The following is a 14,707-nucleotide window of genomic DNA, read 5'->3' as shown; positions in this document are numbered from 1 at the left end:
GTGGCATCCCAATGCACCTTACAGACTGTGGCACAAATTCAGTCCTGGCATAAGTGGGTCCAAACAGCCTTGACTTCAGTGAGAGTTGCCCCACCACTTACTTGGTTACCTCTGGGCTTGGACATGGCAGCCAAAAAGCTTCTCCTCTAAACAATATTTCTTGTTTAGCTAACCGATTGTCTGCCTGTCTCTTTAGACCCAGACTAGAACCTAAATTCTTTTAGTTCTACCTCCGTCTAGTGGTAGTACATTCCACTACAATGGAAGGATAGTTGTGGCGGTGTTCACCAGTCTCCTGGTGGAGAGAGGAACCAGGTGCATTCTCTGATGCAATGCTGACTATAATTATCTGCTAAATTTGGATGACTAAAGTCCACCTCACAGGAACTCAGTATAAAAGCATGGGTCCGTGACGTTGCTCTCCCATGGTAAAAGCATGAGCCAGTCTGGAGCAGAGACTAATATCATTTTTAAAATGAGCAACAAATTCTTAAACATCACAAAACCACCAGACAGTGAAGAAAAAGGAGCCCAGCATCTGGCACAGCTGGAAAGTGCATAAGAGTCATTACAGGAAGAAGTCAGCCGTTCGTTGTTTCATTGGGAAAGAGCAGGGATAATAGGGCCCTGCCTGCATCAAACTCATTTATCCATCACCTGTACCATTTAAATGCTTGTTGATGTTCTCCAGCCCATTTCCCCCCCCCCCCGCCTTTGATTGCCTTCCTGTGGGCTCTGGCCTCTTTTACATTGGTTCTACTGTACTACCCAAGGATTCCTTGTCACCAAGTCTTTTTCTCGCTCTTTTATAATGGAAAACAGCTGTGGCAGGCATGCCCCCAAACAAAGTCTTGTACATTCCTGGCGGAACAGCCTCCTCACCGCCAAAACCCCTGGACTTTATATTTACTACAGCAAATTCAAAACACATCCACTTTTCCTCCCTCAAGCTGTAATTTCCTCCCTGACAGGCCTGTCAAATTTAAGATTTCACATACTATTCTTATCTAAAGTCCCAGCTTCTCCCTTGCCCCACAGTTCTGTTAGGCTGACAGCCCTCCAACACCATGAATGTTGCTATAAGTAGCTTCTGAGGAGTGAAGGCAGCCCATTTTTCCTGTAGCAGAACACCACATATGACAGTTTGAAGTATGCGTGGGAAAATCAGTATGGTGAAATAAGAACCACAACTTCTGGCCAGGTAGAGCCCATTTTGAAAGCTCACAAATGTGCCAATAACTTCCTCCCATTTTCCTACCTTAGTTGCATTTTCATTTAAGTGCCACACTTCCTGGTGGTTCTGTGCAGAAGCCAATGTGCCAAAAGGCTGTGCGAAAGCTTGTTCTCTTGGAATTTCAGGCCCTGTTCTTCAGGCTCACATGGTTTGGACAGTTCAGATAAAGTTTCAATAATAAGCACAGCCATTTTGGGTGCAAGTCTGAACCAAAGCCCTGTGAACCTTTTGTTCCTCTGTTCCTCTTCTGTGGTCAAATCTTGAGCTGTCCTACACAGGCACCAAAGCAATATAACTTCTTGTCGGCTATACAGAGGCAAAACCAGAAGAGAACTTGTGCAGGTCTACACCTGCCGTAAGCCACATAGAAGCTCTTAAGTGGGTCTCTCTAGCTTATTGCAGGGCAGGGCCGCCGAGAGCAGGTTCAGGCCCTGGTGAAAATTTTTTTTCAGGCCCCCCCCAGCAAGGGTGGACCAGCTAAACAGGGCCGACGAGAGGGGGGGAAGCCAGGGAAGCCGGGCCCTGGGCCCCCTTCCGGACCTCCGGGCCCTGGACCGGCTAAACAGGGCCGACGAGAGAGGGGGGGAAGCTGGGGAAGTGAGGGAAGCCGGGCCCCAGACCCCCTTCCAGACCACCAGGCCCTGGTAATTTTTCTTGGAAAGCAGACACTTTTTGTAAAATAAGTTCATTTGTTTGAAAACCAATTTTGTGTCAAAAACAGTTTCAATGGAAAATTTTCAACCAACCTCAGTCAGGAGACTAGTATTTTATCCCTAGATCTGCCACTGCCTTGTGGTGGGGCTTCGGTGAGTCATTTCAGCTCTCTGGGCATCAGTTTCCCCAGCGGTGAAGTGGAGCTAACATTACTTATCCTCCTTTCTGAAGCACTTTTGAGATTTAACAAGGAAAGGAGCACTCTATGAATGCCAAACGTTATTCTTACGAGGGGTGAGGGTAGAGGGGAAAAGTAGTCCATAGTCTAGGAGTACTCTTGGATTCCTCGCTGATGTCGAGCTCTCACTTTGCAGCAGCTGCAAATAACTCTCTTTCCACCACGTCCACTTGGCTAGGAAACTTCATCCCACCCATGTGGACAAAGACCTGGCCTCAATTATTCACATCTTCATCACCTCTTGGATGAATTACAGCAATGCAACATACCTGGGCACGAAGGCTTCAGCACTTAGGAAACTCCAACTAATACAGAACGCCACAGCATGTCTCCTCAGCAACACAGGCTATCGGGAATATAGTAAGTGAAGGCCCTAATGAAGGCCCAGTATGAGGCCTGAACCAAACTAAAGTAATGGTCAAGACTTTGCTAACATAAAGCAAAGTTAAGCTGTGAGCAAGAGGCAGGCCCTGCTCACAGAAGCTGCCAAGAAAAGGGCTGATGTTGCATAAATATATATTCATCTCGCATAGTTAAAGTATAAACATGGTACCAAGATACACTATACCGGAACATTCCACAGATAACATGGAACAGGCCGACCCATCCCAATGACAGGGGCAAAAGGGTAAAATGATGGATAGAGTTGTTTTGATCGAACCAACATGTACAAGGTGCGAGGCGGCACCTTATTACGTGAAGGGGTTGCACCTTAATACGTCAGGAGTGATGTTTAACTTGTTTGTACCCGTGTATAAAAATGTATCCCTGGGGTGGTGTCTTTGTCCGGCCACAGGGGCAGTGGAAAGTCCCGCCACTGAGCCGGGTCCTTGCCAAGAGGCATCTATTAGTAGTATGCCCGGTAGACTAAGTAATCTACGGGGAACTGCAATTGTGTCCGAGGTCGCAATAAACCTGGCCGAGGTGCCTTTGTACCTTACTAGACTCTGTGGTTATTGGGGGTTCTCGTCGGGTTTGCTGTGTCAGCTATCTGCACAGAGCTGGGGCAGCACACAGAGGGAACACACACACACGCAGTCGAATGATATCAACACAGGAGAAAGCAGAGCACCACACCAGTAGCATCTGACAACAGGGATGTTGTCTCTCACTTGTCTTCTGCTCTCTATGCTGGCTTCCCAGAGAATATCGAATCAAGTTCAAGGTCTCAGTCCTTATCGCCAAAGTGCTCCATGGCCTGGGCCCAGGATATCTAAAAGGTTGTCTAAAGCTCTGGGACAAAGACCGTGTTCAAGAACTACGCTACTCTGGTGCAATGGAAGTCGTCACAATGAACGTAAAACTCGTCTACGCAAGAGACAGGATTTTCACTGGGGGCAGTCAGAGATTGTAGCACGAACTCCACTAAGAACGAAAGACCCACAAACCTCCCCACCTTCTGCTCCAATGCAAGGCATTTTTTGTTAATCTTGCCTTCTCTACTATAAACACACGGCAATCGGTGTATATATTTTTTAAAAGACACGCTCTACCAAAACAAGACACCAGGAACACGCTTCTCCCTCTGGAGAGATGATGAGAGAACAAAAAACACGTGACAGGTCACATGGCTTAATGCACTACTAGAAGGCACTCAAATCATATGGTGATGAGCACAGCATAAAAACCTAGATAGAATAGAATAGAATAGACAGGAGGCTGCCTCTGTTACTCCCTACCCATATCTGGCCTGACTGCCAGACTGGCTGGGCTTGAAGCTTCTGCCTTTCAGCTCTTCATGTTGTTTTCCCAAAGAGCAAAGCCTTTTTTACTCAGGGCTCCATTTGCCAGATCAGGGCTTTTGTGTTTTCTCACTATCAAATTATTAATTGGTTACCTAGATTTTGTTCACGGCCAAAGAATCTCCCGGAGCCTTTTGCCTCTCCTCCCCCCTCCCTGCCCCCAATCCTTTTTATTTCTCTAAATGTGGTGTGTGGGGGGGAGGATGTGGGGGTATTTCTTTCAGCTTGTTGGTTTGTCAGATTTGCTTGGGTCTTTAACTGCTCTTGAACCATCAGCTAGGGTGACCAGACAGCAAATATGAAAAATCGTGATGGGGGTGGTGGTGGTGGTGGTGGTAATAGGAGCCTATATAAGAAAGACCCAAAAATCAGGACTGTCCCTATAAAACTGAGACATCTGGCCACCCTACCATCAGCCTTTGTGGGCCCTCACACCCAGGTGGTCACCACTAGGATGGAGGCTTCAGAATGTGGCAAATTAATTATAGAAGCAGAAACACATTGTTTAGCTCCAGGATCTAAAAAGGATAGCGCCTCCCCACCCCCATGGTGAGGTGCAGGGTACAGCAGATAACCAGGAAAATATACATAGTAATGCTAGTAAATAAGATAACTGTTTGGTGGCCACAGGATACCCAAGGTATAAGCTCACACATCCATGTCACCTGATAGGGACTGAGTTCTAGAAGACACTTGGGTTTAGTACCGTTGATTGTCTTCTGGAGAGACGATTGCCAGCCCAAATCATATTATTGATCTGGGGGAGCACATAGACTTTGGTGCTTGATGTAAACCCATTCTATGCACCCTGGCACTGGAGAGGGAAACCCCAAAGGATTAGAAAAGAGTATTTCCTCCCCTGTAAAACCATCATCAGTTCTTACAAGAAAATGCTGCTATTTCCTTATGGTGTGTTACCCATTTAAGCACAGAAACGAGTGACCTGAAGGTGAGAGAGCTTCATGTGACACTACCACTCCAGCTGATGCGTGTCCAAGTGATCATTATTCTGTCAAGTTATCTCTGGGGATGGCTTCATTAGTTCCAATAAAATAAGAATATTTCCTAATGCAAAACCACATCCCCCAGAACTTAAACTAACCCTTTCTTCTCCTGCAAGATACTTCTCATTTTCAGTCTCTGCACCTTTCATTCCCTATAACTACCATCAGTGAATTGCCGTACTACCCTGAAAAAGGTGGTTTTCATGGTATTTCCTGCTCACCAAGAAGTTGGAAGCAGCAGAAACCTGCATCCATGAGGCTGACTAAGGTTGGCATCAGTATCCATATTTTGGGTGCTTAATAACCTGACCTGAACCCACACGCCGAACATCTTGAAAGTCACCTTTTGTCTGGTTATCTGTCAGGTTCTAGCAAAGTTCAATGGTTCTGTGACCAGAAGCTCCTGGTTTGGATTCTCAAACATGCTCAGCATTGGGCTAGCCCTGATCCCACGGGAGTCAATAGCTTCTGAAAATCCCTGCCACCTTTGCAGTCGTTTTTTTTTTGGCAAGCTAAACCCATCTGGGTGTTGCCACCTTCACCTCCACCAATAAATGGAAGATTATTGTGATTTTTGTCACCATAGTGTCAGTTTATTCTTTAGGCCATCACACCTCCACACAGTGAGCCGACAGGCCAGGTAGGCTCAGCAGAGCTCCTTCTATCTCACAGGAAGAGCTGCTGCCCACAGCTCACAAGAAACCTGGCTAGAAGATTTGCTGTTACTTGCAGGCTCCATACCCAGTGAATCTAACCACCAGGTGGGTGGGCCCACTAAATGGTTGAGTCAGATTTAGTATCTGGCCACCAGTCAGCAATTACAACAGAAAGCCTAGTAAAAGCCACAAAGGAGCCAGTGGTAATTCTTGACCTATTTCCTGTATTCTCCCCTCCAACGTCTTTTCCATTACCCTTTAATATGTGGGCAGGGCCACCATGTGTGTTCCAAGTCTCCCATTGCCCACATCCCTCCAGTACCCAGCTATGCCTCTCTGGCAGATTCTGGTTAGCCTTCGCAGAGTCAGACATCCAGAATGAGGAGGAGGAACAAAACCTGTCTGCCCCATTACCCCTATGAACAGGTACTTCACTTTGGCAACACTTTAGCCGTGTCTATAAAGTTACTGAAATTGAATGATCAGGGATTAGAAACCGCTCAGGATGAAGGAACTGTATGGCAGCGGCCTCAAGTAACATGATCGGAGGTGAAAGAAACGAACAGTGAGTCATCCTGGGAAGGGACAATACGAACACTCGGCTGAGGAGTCCAGGGGCAGCTGCTTTCTCCCAGCCCCTTTGTCAAGCAGACAATAGTATTGCCCTGTGTTGCTGGGGCCAAGGCGCCCATGCCAAAAAGGTTTCCACTACACATGCCAGAGAGGACTAACTCCTCTCTCAAATTATCTGCTGTCCCTTACCATGGGCAATTACCTCGGCAGCTGAAATGTCTGTGGTAGGGTTCACAGGAAGCTGCTGCATCTCACCTCTTATTTCAAAAGATTTGTGGAGCTGCAGAACACAGGGGCAGCTGCTGCTGTAGTTTGGGGAAAAGGAGTGCAGGACAGCTCTTGGCAAGAACAAGTTTTAGAACAGAGACGGGAGCAGCCACGATCTCCATAAATGACAAGGTTTTCAGTGCTCCAAGACATAATCACAGCAGATTTCTTGATCTTTTATTGCCCTCATAAATTACATATTGGGTGTCCTCTTTCCTAAATCCCAGTAGGATCCCATAGAATGTATTGATTGTGTCCTCCCAACACAAACAAGACCTTATGCTGCCTTGTTATTCATGCAGGGCCGGCCCACAACATTGTGGCACCTGAGGCAGGGAGCTCAAATGACGCCCTCTCGCTTGGGCCAAAACTTTGAAAGGTCTCAATTCTGTCTTCTTCCTGTTCTACTCCTCTCATGGTACTGCTCTGCTACCTACGCCAAGAAAGGAGAACTAACAACTTAAAATGCCTTGCTCAAAAATTTTAAGTAACACTTAACTTTCAAACGCCTGAACAGCATATGTAACTTTTTTTGTCTGCATAGTAAACACTGGCATTTTTATCTGTTTGAATAATCAAAGTGGGGCTTTCCATGCCTTCCTGGTTGCAAATATTTGAACTGCTTCCTGCTTAAGGTCTCAGTCTGGGCCAGCTCATGCTCTATTGAGATGGTTGCAAGGCCAACCAGCCTCTCCTGTGTCATTATGGAGCGTAGATGTGTTTTTATTAATTTCAGCTTGGAGAAGCTGCGTTCTCCACTGGCAACTGTTACAGGAAATGTTAGAAGTATGCGCAGAACAACAAAAGCATTTGGAAAGAGGTGGTCATCTTATTTGTGCACATATATTCCAGAACAGCCTTTGGAGTTGATCCTGCTGAAATGTATCTTGAAAGGGCTTTCAGTTCATCACCTAAATCACTCGCATCAATATTGCACATGTCATCATGTGTCAACACCAGATGATCATAATGGTCCCTTCTGACCTTAAAGTCTACGAGTCTATGAACACTGTCTCTAGTGCCCTGCATTGCTGGTGTAGGTCTTCTTCAAGTATAGTGAGGAGTTTTGGAATATCATACAACATCCCAAATAGACTGCTGTGTTCCTTGAGCTGCATGAAATGTTCTAACTGACTGTACTGCACAATCTAGCATCTGGATAAAGAATTCAACTTTGAATTGTTGTTTGGGGTCTCTTATGGGATTATTCCGTGCCTCGTAATGAAAAATGTCGTCTTCTTTGGTGACTCTTGTATTCTTGAATGGGTGGGAAAAACAGCTTCAGTGTGAAGTTCCTCTGCCAACTTCTATGCACTCTTCAGAACATTTTGAAATCCCTCATCTGACCGGTAAGACTGTAGGTATGACTTTGCTTTGTTCAGTTGTTCCATTGCTCCAGATATAATCAAGGTCAACACCTTGGAGTCTCCTGCTTACAACCTTTATTTCCAACAATATGTCAGGCCACAACACTAAACCACACAGAAATTTGAAGTTATGTATGTTTCTGGTGATTCCATTTCCCTCTGCTACTGTTCTCCCATGAACAGTTCCTGTCATAGCATTATCCTCCATAATGGAAACTATGGCATCATCCATCTTCCCAATTTGGTGTTTGATAGGCGTTATCGCCTCCACTCGACTTTCCCATCGTGTGGCACTCAGTGGTTTCAGTGTCAGAGAGGATGTTCCCAGATGTTGCTTCAAAATTTGCCATCGATGAGTTGATGCAGAGAAAAATACATAGATGCTTTGAATTACATTAAAAAAATTCAGCAGCCTCACTAGAAGCTGATGCTGCATCACTGACCACCAGGTTCAATGAATGAGAACTGCATGGGACAAAAACTGCATGGGTTTAACTCTCGGATCCGTGTGTGCACTCCTCTGTCCTTTCCTCTCATGTTAGCACCGTTATCGTAGCCCTGACCTCTCATGTCAGCTATCGCAATTCCCGTATCTTCCAGCTTTTTAAGAAGCACATTTGTCATACAAGCTCCTGTACTATCATCAATGTCAATAAATTCTAGAAAATGCTCTCTGACAGTCACCATTGCAGGAACATTTTCACTAGGTTCTGTTGTTGTTACAAAATGCACCATTAAAGTAATTTGTTCCGTATGGCTGATGTCAGGTGTGCAGTCTAGAATAACAGAGTAATATCTTGCTGACTTCAGATCTGCCACAATCTTCTGTTTGACTTTTGTTGCCAGTAACTGTATGATCTCATTTTGAATAGTTTTTCCAAGGTAGTAGTGTGTGTACATTTCTTGGGTGATGACTCTTCTTAGATGCTCCTTGAGTACAGCATCAAACTCAGCCATCAGCTCCGCAATGTTAAGGAAGTTTCCATTGTTTGGCACATACAGCTGATCTGGAGTGCCACGCAGTGCTAGGTTTTGGGTAGCAAGCATTCTCACAATGGCAATGAGCCTTTTCAGAACATTTTGCCAGTAAAGAGACTCTGATGCAATCTTCTCTTGATGCTGATCATCTATGGTGGCCTTTAACCTTAGTCTCATCTCAAGCTCTTTCCACCTATGGAATGCTCTCTGGTGATTTGCTGCCTTCTCATGGCATGCCAGATTTCTAGCCAGATTTTTCCAGTCCTTTGTTCCTGTAGAACCCAATGTGGCTGGAACATTAGACTGGAAGAGTTTGCAACAAAAACAGTATGCAGAATTCTGGGTTTTTGAGTACATAAGCCATGGCCTCTCCACTTTATCACCTTTGGGGATTTCACGCCAGTAATGTGTTGGATGGAAATGTCTATTTTCATTGTCTTTGGGGAACATGAAGTTTTTCACTTGCTGTGGCCCATGCAGTACAAGGAAGTCCCTCATGCTACTGCTCAAGTGGGTCCACAGTCCTGGATCATCTAGACTTAAGGAACTAAACTCAGCAGCAGCTGTTTCTTGTGCCTCCACCACACCCTTCTCTGATCTACACTTTTCTTCAGGAATGTGCATGGTTACATCCATTTGAGATGGAGATATGGATGCTGCAGTAGCTGCCAGGTCACCTGCACTCTGACTAACTGGAAGATCAGGCATCTCCTTACAACTCACATCCTCACTGGGGCCGGAAGGCTCACCGTGAACATTTGTGTCTGTGTATCTCAGGAGAGCTCCTTCCTGCTTAGATAGAAAAGCTTCCTTTGCTTTCTTTCTTTTTCTGAATGCTTCCCCAAAGGGGCGTTTTCTTCTTTCACTCATGACTGCTGTTCTGTGCCAGCTATAATGGCTCTCAACATTCAATTGAAGGGGACAAATAAGCAGGCTGGTAGCTGGGACTGAGTGAGGGAAGATATCAGCGTCTTAAGGACCTAACTGGCTCCTCCTACTTCAGTTGACTGCCTGTTCTCCTCAAGTGGGTTCAGGGAAGCAGCAAGAAACAGGAAGCTCCCTGAGAAGCTGGTGTTAATCAGTCCAGGCTCCTGGGGGTGCTAGAGAGGTACAGAAGAGGCTCCTCCTCCTCTCTCTCCCTGCAGCTTCTGCTGCTTTCTGTTATTCCCTCTCGCCTTTTCTTCTGCCTCCTGTTATGTCTCTTGTGCTCTCCTTCCTCCAGCACAGCACTCCACCATCTCTTTCCATCTAGAGCAGAGAGAATACATATGCACCAGCAGCAGACACAGTTTTATACACTCCGGGTCCTAGTGACACTCCCCACAGTCTGGCACCTGAGGCGGCCGCCTCAGTTCGCCTCATGGTAAGGCCAGCCCTGTATTCATGCTCTGCTGCACTGGAACAGCTCTTAACTGGTTAATGATTTCAGGCCCATTCAGTACTGGTGTGAACAGCTGCAACTCCAATGAGGTCAGTAGAGCTGCACCTGCCTACACCAGGGTTGGATCTGATGATCTAACACTGGCTATTGTTTATTAAATGTACCTGAAAGTGGTGATTGGGATGAAAGCCATGCTCAGGAATTGGGATGCTTGGCAAATCCCTATGTGAAAGTGAATAAGAAAGAGCAGTCAGTACTGGGAGGCAAAAAACCCTAGTTTTCCCTGAATTATGCACATGTGGTGCTGTGTCCAATGACATGGAACTGCCTTCCAAGAGGGAGACTGGCTGGTAGAGGTAGCTCTGTCACAAGCAATGACACCAGACCACTGCCCTGTAAGTACAGCTGTTTTCTATTGGGAGCCATGTTAGCCAGCTTGAGGTCCCTTATATAACTATAACACCATCTCACATTTTTATAGTACCTTTACTCCAGAAGTATCCAAAAGCACTTTATAAACTACATATATGTGTGTGTGTGTGTGTACCGTACACACACCCCTGATCACTGAAATGCAGCCACCTCTGGGGTGGAATTCAGCAACTGTATAGTGCACAGCCACATTATCTAACAGTTTAAAAAGAGAAGTTGGTCCTCCCAAATACAGCGAGTATGAAATGTTATTTGAGGTTAAAAAGAGAGAGAGCTTTACTCCAAATGGAAGCACCCACAGAGAAAGTCCCAGAACTGAGATCTCCTAGGGACTGTATGGAATGTACAACTTTGCTGGGCATCCAACCTCCAAATACCTCTCCTTAGTGAAGTATGCAGCCTGACTACCTTACCATACTCCACCTGGCAACAAGTTACCCTCTGGCTTCCCTCTCTGGATCAATAAAAAGTGATGATAAAGACTCTGCAGTTGAGATAGGAGTGGAGTCTTCAAAGCCATCTAAAAGATTAAGATGCCAAAATCCCATTAGAAATTATTGGGAACTGGGTATCCAGATCTGTTAGGTGGCTTTGCGTGTGTGCGTGTGCACGAGAGAGAGAGATTTGCAGTGTTGTTGTAGCCGTGTTGGTCCCAGGATAAGAGATAGACAAGGTAGGTGAGATCATATTTTATTAGACCTACTTCTGTTTGTGGAAGGGATGAACTTTTGAGCTTCACAAAGCTCTTTTTCACGTGTGGGGAAGGAAACCAGTGTTTGAGCTAAATACCAGTTGGGACAGATTGTTAAGCAAGGGGTTAACAAGTTGTGGGAGAGGGAGACACATAAAATGAAGTGGGCAATTGAGGGGGAGGAGGCAGTGGGGTGTGTTACAACTTGTTGTCAGGAGACAAAAATCAGTGTCTCTGTTGAGTCCATGTTTTTAGTATCTAGCAGAGTTATGAATTAAATTCTATTTTGAATGTTTTGTGCAGGTTTCCTTTGAGGATGAGTACTGAGCACTCCGGTATGGCATGGTTGTTTTGTGCAAAGTGTTCACCCATAGGTGATATGGTGTTTTTTGTGTTTTATCTTTGTTCTGAGTTTGTCCGCAAGTGTAGTGATTGATTGGTTTCACCCACAGTTGTTGTTCGAGTTCTTGTTGCACGGGATGAGGTATACCACAATTGTAATAAGCATGTGTAGGACCCATGGATTTTGAAAGGTGTGTTGTGGGGGGTATTGATCATCATAGTAGTTGAGATATGGCTGTAGGTTTTGCATCTGTTGTTTTGGCAGGATCTGTGGACAGCTTTGAGTGGGTCCGTGGGGAGCTCGTTTCTCTGATGATGAGAGCGACAGATGGATGAAAGTTAATGGATAGAACATAATTTACCCAAGAGGTCAGAAATTATGAGAATGGCTTTAACATAATGAGATCTTAAAAAAAAAAAAAAAATTGGGGTTGGTTCTATTTGCCTTTTGGGTTTTGAGCCTTTAAGAATCACATTTTCAAGCTTCTCTCCTCAACCTTTTCAAGGTGAAAGCAGATAGTCTCAAGTAATAACCTAATTCCTAGAGATGGGGCTTAACCACTGCTCCCCCCATGTGACTCATGATAAAACTGCAAGAATTGGCAACATTGGAATTTTGCCGTGACACAGTGGTTAACACCATTTCGCTTGTGGAAAGAGCAGTGACAACAACCAAGAGATGTTTTCAATGCCTAATGTGGTAGGGTTGATGACACTGAATTCTCAGTCTCTCTTGCAGAGGACAGAATAAGTTCTTCAACATTTCCTTAAGCAGTGGTTACCCAAACTGCTAGGACCTGGCAGTACTAGGGAGAGAACCCATCTTTGTTCAAGGGGCCTGTACATTTCCATTCTACCAACCAAGGGATGTTACAAGAGGACAGTAGTGGAATGAGGATGCTATGCCTGGAACAACCATTGTCCCTTAGAGTGCCCACAATCACAGAACCTTGTCTTCTCTTTCCATCCCTTCCTCATATCCCACTTTTTTGCATAACTTTCCACCACTCTGGACACAGTTCCCAAAGTTTAATACATGAAAAGAAAAAATAAATATAAAGGAACTGATGAAATGTGTCGATATGAAACAACAAACTTCTCATCGTTCACTATTGCAGTTCTCGTCCTCCCCTGCCCTTCTCCTTTGCTCATTCTCCTCCCTGGTGTGTTCATGTCTCATTTAAAGGGTAAGCACCGTGGAGCAGGGACTCCCTTTAGTAGCTTGTCCATCACCATGCATACTCCTGGCACTACATGCCTGCAGTGGATGATTGCAGAAGCAGCAGTCTGGGGGCTGCCACATTTTGGTAAATGTCAAGTTATTTCTCCCCTCTGCACGGCTTTTATCGTCAGCTCTTCTAAGACAATAGTCTAAAACCTATCAGCTCATGCACACTCCGCAAGAGCCCCCAGTTCACACCAGCTTAATGGATGGCTTGTCCCTGGCAGCCTTTTTCCACATATTGGCAAATATGGCCCCCGCTCTATGTAAAAATCTATTAACTACAATTAAACAGCAGCACCTGCTTTGGGAGCCCAGTTGCTTTAATATTTCTACTATGGTAAAATAAGGAAAAACAACACATTCTTAGCAGCCTTATTAGAGACAGATTCACAGAGTCATTGGGTTGCAGGACAACAGGTGGATCTGTAACACCTGCTTTAGCAGACTCAGTAATACATCTATGTTTTAGGGCCTGATCTAAAGACTAGTAAAGTCAACAAGAGTTTCCCCATTGGCTTCATCAGCTTTAGATCAGGCTAGTAGTCCCCTACTACTAGTAGCTCAATTACAATAGTGCGCAGAAGCCCTAGTGAAGATCAGGGCCTTGCTGTGTCAGGTGCTGTATAAACACCCAGCAGGAGGCAGTATCTAGACAATAGACAGGACAAAGGACAGGAGGAGGAACACATGCAGAAAACCGAATTGCCCAAGGTCACCCAGTAGGCCAGTGGCAGATCAAGGAGAAGAACCCAGGGCTTCAGAGCCCCAATTACATGCTGCACACTGCTGTCTCTCCAAGGTTTGATTTTGTATTTCAACCAAGCTCAAAGTCAATTGTTTGGAGAGAAAAGGTATTATCGAAAGCTCTCGGAAGTCAGTGACAAATTCTGCAGCAACAATATTCTGGCCCCTCGCTGGGGAGAAGCTTCTTTTTGCCTCTTGCAAGAAACAGAGGCCTTCAGTCACCATCAGCACTGAATAATAACAGTGTCCTGCCCCTTCCTAGCTCACATACTCTGCTGCTCGCAGTGAGTTCAGGAAGGATGTGGTTCACCGAGAGTCATTTTGTGAATTCGCCCCAATTGCTCAATTAATTATGCTTTAGCTTCAACATAAGGAACTAGTTTCCACCTTCTGCGGAGCATCTATTTTTAGTAAAGCATCAATTTTCTCTCTGCTTCATTCTCCTTACTCACTGTTAGTACTGCCCACGCAACAAATCTGGGATTGATCTCTGTGTGCAGACAAATATTCTGGCTTAATCTAAGAAAGAGGCAGGAAGGGGAAGGGAAAGAAGATCTGAATAGCAAGACTGAGTTTCCATGTAAATCCAAGACAGTCACAGGCATCAAACAAACAGAATGGGGGTGGGAAATCCATGTGGATAAAAACCACATCTATTCTCCCCTCTTCCCAATCGCTCTGTTAGCACAAATTCAGAGGATTAAATTCATGCCTGTATTGTAAGAACAGAATTCCATACAATCAGAGATCCCCCACTAAGGATTTTGGCTGAAGACTATGCCGTGGCAAAGGACTTTCTGGCGGCTACCAAAGGTCCCTTCTAGGAGGGTACCAGCCCAGAGATGGAAGGCAGCCCAATGTGGGAGACAAGAGTTAGAATTTATTTGGTGGGGGGGGGGGGGAAGGAATCTTTTAGGCAAGTTTGGCAATTTCTGGTTTTGATTGATATGGGACAAGAGAACAATCCAGCCAGCATTGCATCTCCATATGACTGGCCCGTCTCCTACTCAGTCAACTGGACACCCATTTGGAAATAGACACTGGCAGTGCTGTGACCCAGATATACCATACCTTAAAGATCCTGCTGTGAGCCTATCCCTGGCCCAGGGAGAAGAGGAAGGTCACAGGCAGCCAGGCATAAATCAGTCATTGCACCTGGAGGAGCATGGGAATGGTTCC

This window comes from Malaclemys terrapin, chromosome 4, assembly GCF_027887155.1.
Source record: "Malaclemys terrapin pileata isolate rMalTer1 chromosome 4, rMalTer1.hap1, whole genome shotgun sequence".
Taxonomy (NCBI): domain Eukaryota; kingdom Metazoa; phylum Chordata; order Testudines; family Emydidae; genus Malaclemys; species Malaclemys terrapin.
Note: the sequence above shows the minus strand (reverse complement) of the source record.